The following is a 7505-nucleotide window of genomic DNA, read 5'->3' as shown; positions in this document are numbered from 1 at the left end:
ACTGGGACTTTCAACTTGTGTCTGAAGTAGGGGGAGTCTTGTGGGACTGAACCCTTAATTTGTGAGATCTGACGCTAAGTAGATAGCGTTAGGACTGAATTGAATTGTAGGACACCCATTTGGTGTCAGAGAATTGCTTGATGTGTGGAAAAACCACACATCTGGTGTCAGAGATATTGTGTGGTAGTAGTGTGAGAGTAAAGGAGAAACACAGGAGAAAGAGTGCTTTTTCCCATACAGGTGTTCTTGCACATTGATGGTAGAAATATTTAGTATTATAGTCATGGTAAACAATCTGGAAATATCTACTGATGTATATAATATGACTCCATTTTAAAAAAATCAGTGACTGCTGCATAGCACAGGGAGATCAGCTCCATGCCTTGTGACCACCTAGAAGGGTAGGATAGGGAGGGTGGGAGAGAGGCTCAAGAGGAAGGGGATATGGGGATATACGTATACATATAGCTGATTCACTTTGTTATACAGCAGCAACTAACACAACATAGTAAAGCAATTATACTCCAATCAAGATGTTAAAAATAAATAAAAGTACACAAAAAATCAATGAGCAAAAAACATATTTACCTATCTATCGTCTATCATCTATCTACCTATCTATCTATCTATCTATCTATCTATCATCTATCATCTATCTATATCTATCTGTATAGATTTCTCTAAGTATGGGGAAAACGGAAAGGTACATATTAGGTTATTAACATGTGTGGCAGGGGTAGAAGTGGAGAAGAGTTGGGGTAGCCAAGCAAAAAACAAAAGAAAAAAAAGGCTGTGATTAATAAATAAAGCATGTGTATAATTCACATTTATGCATTTAGGTAAAATTGTGTGGATATACATAAAAATATCTTTTTAATTATTTAGAAAATATAATGGAGGAAAAAAGATCCCATTTAATATAGCAGTATAAAATTTTAGATTGCCTAGGAATGAAATGTATGTAAGGGCCTATATGAAAACAACTTTGAATCTTTGATAAGAAACATGCAAGAAGACTTGAAAGAGGCATTCCATATTGCATGAGAAGACTCAATATTGCAAAAATGTCTGTCCTCAAATTATTTGTAACTGTAATGCAATCCCACTAGAATTTTTATTTTGGGATTTGGTAAAATACTCTGAATTTCATCTAGAAGGAGAAACAATCAATTTTTGGAGAGAACAGTGAGGGGTACTTGCTCTATTAGATATGAAGATGTATTATAAAGCAACAGTAAATAAGACAGCATAGCAATGGCACAAGAAAAGACAGTGGATATGTTGACCAACCACTCTATCCAATGGGGGGTTTGCCCAGGACTGAGGGGCTGCCCAGGACATGGGACTTTTGGTGCTAAAACTGAGACGGTCCTGAGCAAACTGGGATGATTGGTCATCCTAACAGTGGAAAAGAATAGACAGCCCAGAAACAAACCTTAATAGGTAATAGAGAATCACAAATCAGTGGGAAAAGAAAGGAATTTATAAGAGATGGTGCACAGAGAAATGGTAACTATTTGGGAAAAAGTAAATTAGACTGCCTCCTTCATACCATATACCAAAATAAATTCCATGTGGACTAGTGAGTTAGATATAAATATAAAAGTGAAAGTATGAAACAATAAGAAATTATATAGGTAAACATTTTCCTCAATCTGATATGGGGAAGAACTTCCTAAGTATAAATACAGGAGAAGATATCACAGAAGAAAATACTGATATATTTGAATATACAATTTACTTTTTATATGCATCAGAAAAAAACCTCATACATGAGAAAGACAAATTATAAATTGGAAGTAAAAGATTTGCAAAAAAAGTTTAACAGGCAAAAAAAGCCACAGCAAAAGGAGCCTAAGAAGACATGATGACTAAATGTACTGTGGTATCCTGGATGATAAAGGACATTAGGTTAAAAAAAATAAGGAAACCTGAATAAAGTATGAACTTTAGTTAATAATGTATTGGTTCATTAGTTGTGACAACTGTACCATACTAATGTAAGGTGTAACAATAGAGGAAACTGGGTATGGAGTATATGAAAACTCTGTACTGTCTTCACAACTTTTCTGAAAGTCTAAAGCTATTCTACAATAAAAAGTTTATTAAAAATTTATATGATAAAACTGGCTAATATCCATACTATATAACTATAAAACATATAACTTAATATATATTATATATAACATGTAAATATATACATATAACATAAATGTATATACCATAACATAATATATAACTATTTAGCATACAAACAAATTAGAAGAATGAATGTCTTTGAAGAAACATGGTCAAAGCATATAAATAGGTGGTCAATATATGAAAACATATTTAACCTTATTCTCATAAACTACCAAAGTTCTGGAAAGCAGTTTGCCAGCTTATGTTAAGAGCCTTAAAATGTTCATACTTAGTCTAAGTCCACTTCAGAATAACTACCCTAAGGGGTTTTTCTGAAGTTCACACAATATTTTATGGACAAAGATGTTCTTCACTGGGTTATTTGTAATAGGAAATGAGTGGAAAATATCTAAATGTGCAACATTTGGGGAATATTGTGATGAGCTTTATGATCTCTACATACCATGAAGCCATTCAAACATATTGAAGAAGAAAGAGTGTAGCATGACAATCAAGAGTATAGGTTTTGGAGACATCTGAATTCAAGTTGAAGCACCATCACTGGCTATGTGATTTTGGGCAAATCACTTAGTCTTTCTAAGCCCCACTTTTCTCATCTGTAAAATAGGGGCAATAACAGTTTTAACCCACAGGGATTTTGTGAGGATTAAATGAGATTATTCATGCATCTAGCACAGTGCCTGGCAGATAGCTTAGTTAATAGTAACTCGCAATAACTCTAGGATGTAGGTTCTTACAGATGAGAAAATGGGACCAGAGAGAGGATGAGTCACTTACCCAAGGTCACACAGCTAATAAGTGGTGAGCTGGGATTCAAACACAGAAAGTTTGACTTCAAAACCCATGTTCATAACCACGACACTAAAATGTTAGCTGTTATTTGTGCCTTTGTTGCTGCTGCTGCTGCTTAATGACATAGGAAAATGCTTATGGAAAGATGTTGAGTAAAAAAATAGAATACAAAATTATATGTGTAGTATTATTCTTATTTGTCTTCGAAATTTTTGTATATGTACATAAACATGCATGGATAAAAGACTGGAAGAAAAATATACCAATATATTAAAATGATTGTCTTTTGGGTAAAGTGTTGAGAACAATCCTGGCACACAGGAAATGTTAAGTATTATCATTATGATCATTTGTTTTGATGTTCTGAAGATACACCAAAATGGTCTAAATGTGAATTTAATTTGTATTTTTCCTGCTCAGGACTCATACTTCCTGAATCTGAGAATTCACATCTTTAATTCTTCAGTCCTGGAACATTCTCAGCCATTAGTTCTTTGAATATTACTTTTTTTCCATTTGTCCTCTATGTCTCTTTACCTCTCTTTCATATTTTAAATTCTTTATCTATCTCTCTGTGTTATATTTTGTATATGTGTTCCAGTTTACCACTTTTTAGCTGTGCCCAATCTATGGTTTAATCTACCCATTGAGTTTTTAACATTAAAACTGTGTTTTTTAATTTCTAGAATTATCTTTCAAAACTACTTGGTCTCTTTAAAACAAAGTGTCTTCTTTTTTTATCATGTTTCACTTATGTCTTTAATCTTAAGCATAGTTATTTTACAGTGTGCATTAGATGATTCTATTATCTGAAGATTTGGGGTCTAATCCTGCTGTTGTATCTTGAGACATTGGCTTATGGTGGGGTGTTTCTTCATGTGTTTTATAATTTTTTATTGTAAGTCATGTTCAGTGTAGCTTTACCTGTGGGGATCTTGTGGAGGATTTGTCCCTTTAGAGCTGTTTTATGTTGCTTCTGCCAAGTAGTCTGAGGGATATCAACAGCTAGGACCCACTTTGTGCTAATTTTTAGATCTGGAGGATTCTTGGACTTTGCAAGGAGTATACATTTTGAATCTCAAACCCATGTGAAAGAAGCCTTGAGGATACAAATCCTCGTGGGAAGACCTTTTTTCCACCTTCCCAGATCCCAGGTTGTTTCTTGTTACTAGTGAATGGATTTTTTTGTCTAGTTCACCCTTACTGAAGATGTAGTCCTTTGAAAGTTCCAACTTTCTACAGGTGTCCCAGCTCCAATTCTCTGCCTTACTTAGGCCCAAGGCTCTGTCTCCTGCCTCTACATGGGCATCAGAATCTAAGCACCCTACTTTGTGAGATAACCAAACCACTTGCACCACACCATCAGAGCGGCTAAAACTTCAACATTCACTAAATGTTCTTGTGTTCGGTTTTCCACTTTGTGTTTCGACCCCTAGTGATTTCCTTTACTTACCTGTAAACTCAGCTATACATTTAAAAGGATGTTATACTTTATTCTGTATTTCCAAGTGTTTTGTAATGTGGTTGGACTTTCAGGTTATTTTGGCCACTGCATTACTGAAAATGGATATCAAAGATTATTTTTAAAGGTAAGTAATCCTAGGATGGCAGGCAGCATTGTCTTAGATGTTAGATACAAACTACTATGCATAAAATAGATAAGTAACAAGGATATATTGTACCACACAGGGAATTACAGCTTTTATCTTGTACTAACTTTTAATGGAGTATAATCTGTAAAAATACTGAATCACTGTGCTGTACACCTGAAACTAGTATAATATTGTAAATCAACTATACTTCAATTTTAAAAATTCTTATTTAAAAGGTCATCCTCCTTTCTTTCATGGAAGAATATAAATGGATTTTTCTGCCCTATTTCATCATCTTTAAATATTTCTTCTTGCCTAAAAAAGAAAACAAAACTGTCAACCTACCAGTTATCTGAGGCCTGCTGCTTTTTTTCTTTTATCCTAATCTTGGCATATTTGGTAGAATACCAGATTTTGTGCCAGTTTCTTGAAAAGAACTTTGTTGAAAAGGACTATAGTGAGGGTGAGAAGGATACATTTCACATATGTCATATATATATATTATGGATAGGTCATTTGTAATATGAGAAAATTGACCAGATTAATGATCCTCAACTTTTTTGGTGAGTTCAGCTACAAAAATAAAAGGTGCTTGGCATGCTTCTTAGAAAGGAGAGAGTAATATATTTCCTTTCACACATTTCAAGAACAAATGTGTAATACGGATACACAACAGGTGGTAAATGGGCGAATCTTGAATGGTGGGTCATCCTCATTTTTTCTCTTTTGCTCCTCTTTTTTTTTTTAGCCACACCGCGCGGCATGTGGGATCTTAGTTCCCCGACCAGGGATCAAACCCGCGCCCCCTACGTGGAGTCTTAACCACTGGACCACCAGGGAAGTCCCTTGCTCCTCTTATTTAGTCATCAAAACTTACCCTATCGGGCTTCCCTGGTGGCGCAGTGGTTGAGAGTCCGCCTGCCGATGCAGGGGACACGGGTTCGTGCCGCAGTCCGGGAAGAAAAAAAAAAAAACTTACCCTATCTACCTTGGAATTACATTTCTGACTTAAAAATCTATCAGGTACCTACTGCCAGTCTTGTCCTTTTTCAGTCCTTGGCACTGGTGTGATTGTAATCTTCCTAAAACATGTGCTTGAAATACTTTAGAGGTTCACCATCACCTTCAAAATAAAATCTAAACTCCTTAACATGGCGTAACTAAATAGTACATGTCTACCTTGTGATCCTTATTTCCAGAGATTCTCCAATATCCACCTTGTATTATTTATTATTTTTATAAATTTATTTATTTTTTTAAAATTTTTGGCTGCGTTGGGTCTTCGGTGCTGCGCGCGGGTTTCCTCTAGTTGCGGCAAGCGGGGGCTACTCTTCGTTGCTGTGCGCAGGCTTCTCATTGCGGTGGCTTCTCTTATTGCAGAGCATGGGCTCTAGGCACGCGGGCTTCAGTAGCTGTGGCACATGGGCTCAGCAGTTGTGGCTCGCGGGCTCCAGAGCGCAGGCTCAGCAGTCGTGGTGCACGGACCCAGTTGCTCCGCGGCATGTGGGATCTTCCCCAACCAGGGCTCGAACCTGTGTCCCCTGCACTGGCGGGCGGATTCCCAACCACTGCACCAGGGAAGCCCCTACATTGCATATAAATCTCACTAGATTACTAGCACTTCCCCCAAATTCTATATATTCTTATTAGGCCTAAGAAAATATTTAATGAGACTATTATTGGTTTTAATGAAAATATTATTGATGAATTTGCTTCCATTAAAGGCAGGAAAGTAAATTTTAATTCTGCTTTTAGTGTTGATAAAATATTTAAACTTAATGCTGTGAGTTGTAATGTATCTACTTTTCAATTTTTCCAACATTTTTTCAACTGCTTTAATGTTCGGGAAAAAATTAACCATTCAAGAATACACAAAAACACATATATGGGGCCCACATTTTTCCTTTTTCCTCACACTCCAGTATGGCTCAGTATGGCATTGTCTTTATTTAAAATTTTGACGTTTTGTTCATCATGAATTTTTGCACTAATTTTGATTTTTAAAATATTGCATTAAAGTATTTATCTTGATCACTGAGTTTTTTGGCATCCCCTTAAATTTTGCACACAAGGTGAATGCCTTACTCACTACCCCCCACTTATCCCATCCCTACTTGAGGTCCTTAGATATATAAATAATCTATTTGCAACTAGTGGGCATCTGAAATTACTGAAGCTGAGATATAGGATTTTTATTCCTGGAAGTGGTTTCCATCACCTCTCTGCTTCTTAGTACAGAGCTCAGAGTTCTGAAGTGGGGAGAAATTTTATTTTTAACATAATATTAATTTTTTAGAAGAGTGAATAGAAGAGTCAGGAAGATGACAAGGATGCTGACCAGCAATGCTTCTACTCACTATTGTACTGGAAGCCCGTGAATAAAGCAAAACAAACCAAAAAGTGTAAGGCTTAGAAAGAAACAAAAGCAATGTTGTTATAGATGATATGTTTTTTTTATTTTCTACTAGAAAAATCCAAGAGGATCTACAAACTACTGGGTACAAGAATATATAAAAATGAGAGTTTGATTTTTCTTCCAAAAAATAATATTAATTTTTGAATAAGTAATATAGTCACATGATTCAAAATTCAAAAGGCATAGAGAAAAGATATATAGTAAAAAGTCTCCCTCTCACTCCTACTCTCTAAACACCCAGTTCCTCTCCCTGCAATCAATGTTAACAATATCCTTCAAGAGATAATTTATGCTTATTCAAGCAAATGTGTACATGTATTTTAATCCCCCCTTTTGCACAAATGGTAGCATATTGTGTCTTAAATACTGCTGTTTTAATTTAATTTAATATGTATTGGAGTTCATTCCATATCAGTATATAAAGAGGTTCCTCATTTTGTACATGTGAGTATATCTGCAGGATGAGTTTCTAGAAGTCAGATTTCTGGAATAGGTTTACACATCTATCAATTTGGTAGATATTGCTAAACTGCTGTCCATGGAGGTGGTACCAATTTACATTC

Source organism: Tursiops truncatus, chromosome X (assembly GCF_011762595.2).
Source record: "Tursiops truncatus isolate mTurTru1 chromosome X, mTurTru1.mat.Y, whole genome shotgun sequence".
NCBI lineage: Eukaryota > Metazoa > Chordata > Mammalia > Artiodactyla > Delphinidae > Tursiops > Tursiops truncatus.
Note: the sequence above shows the minus strand (reverse complement) of the source record.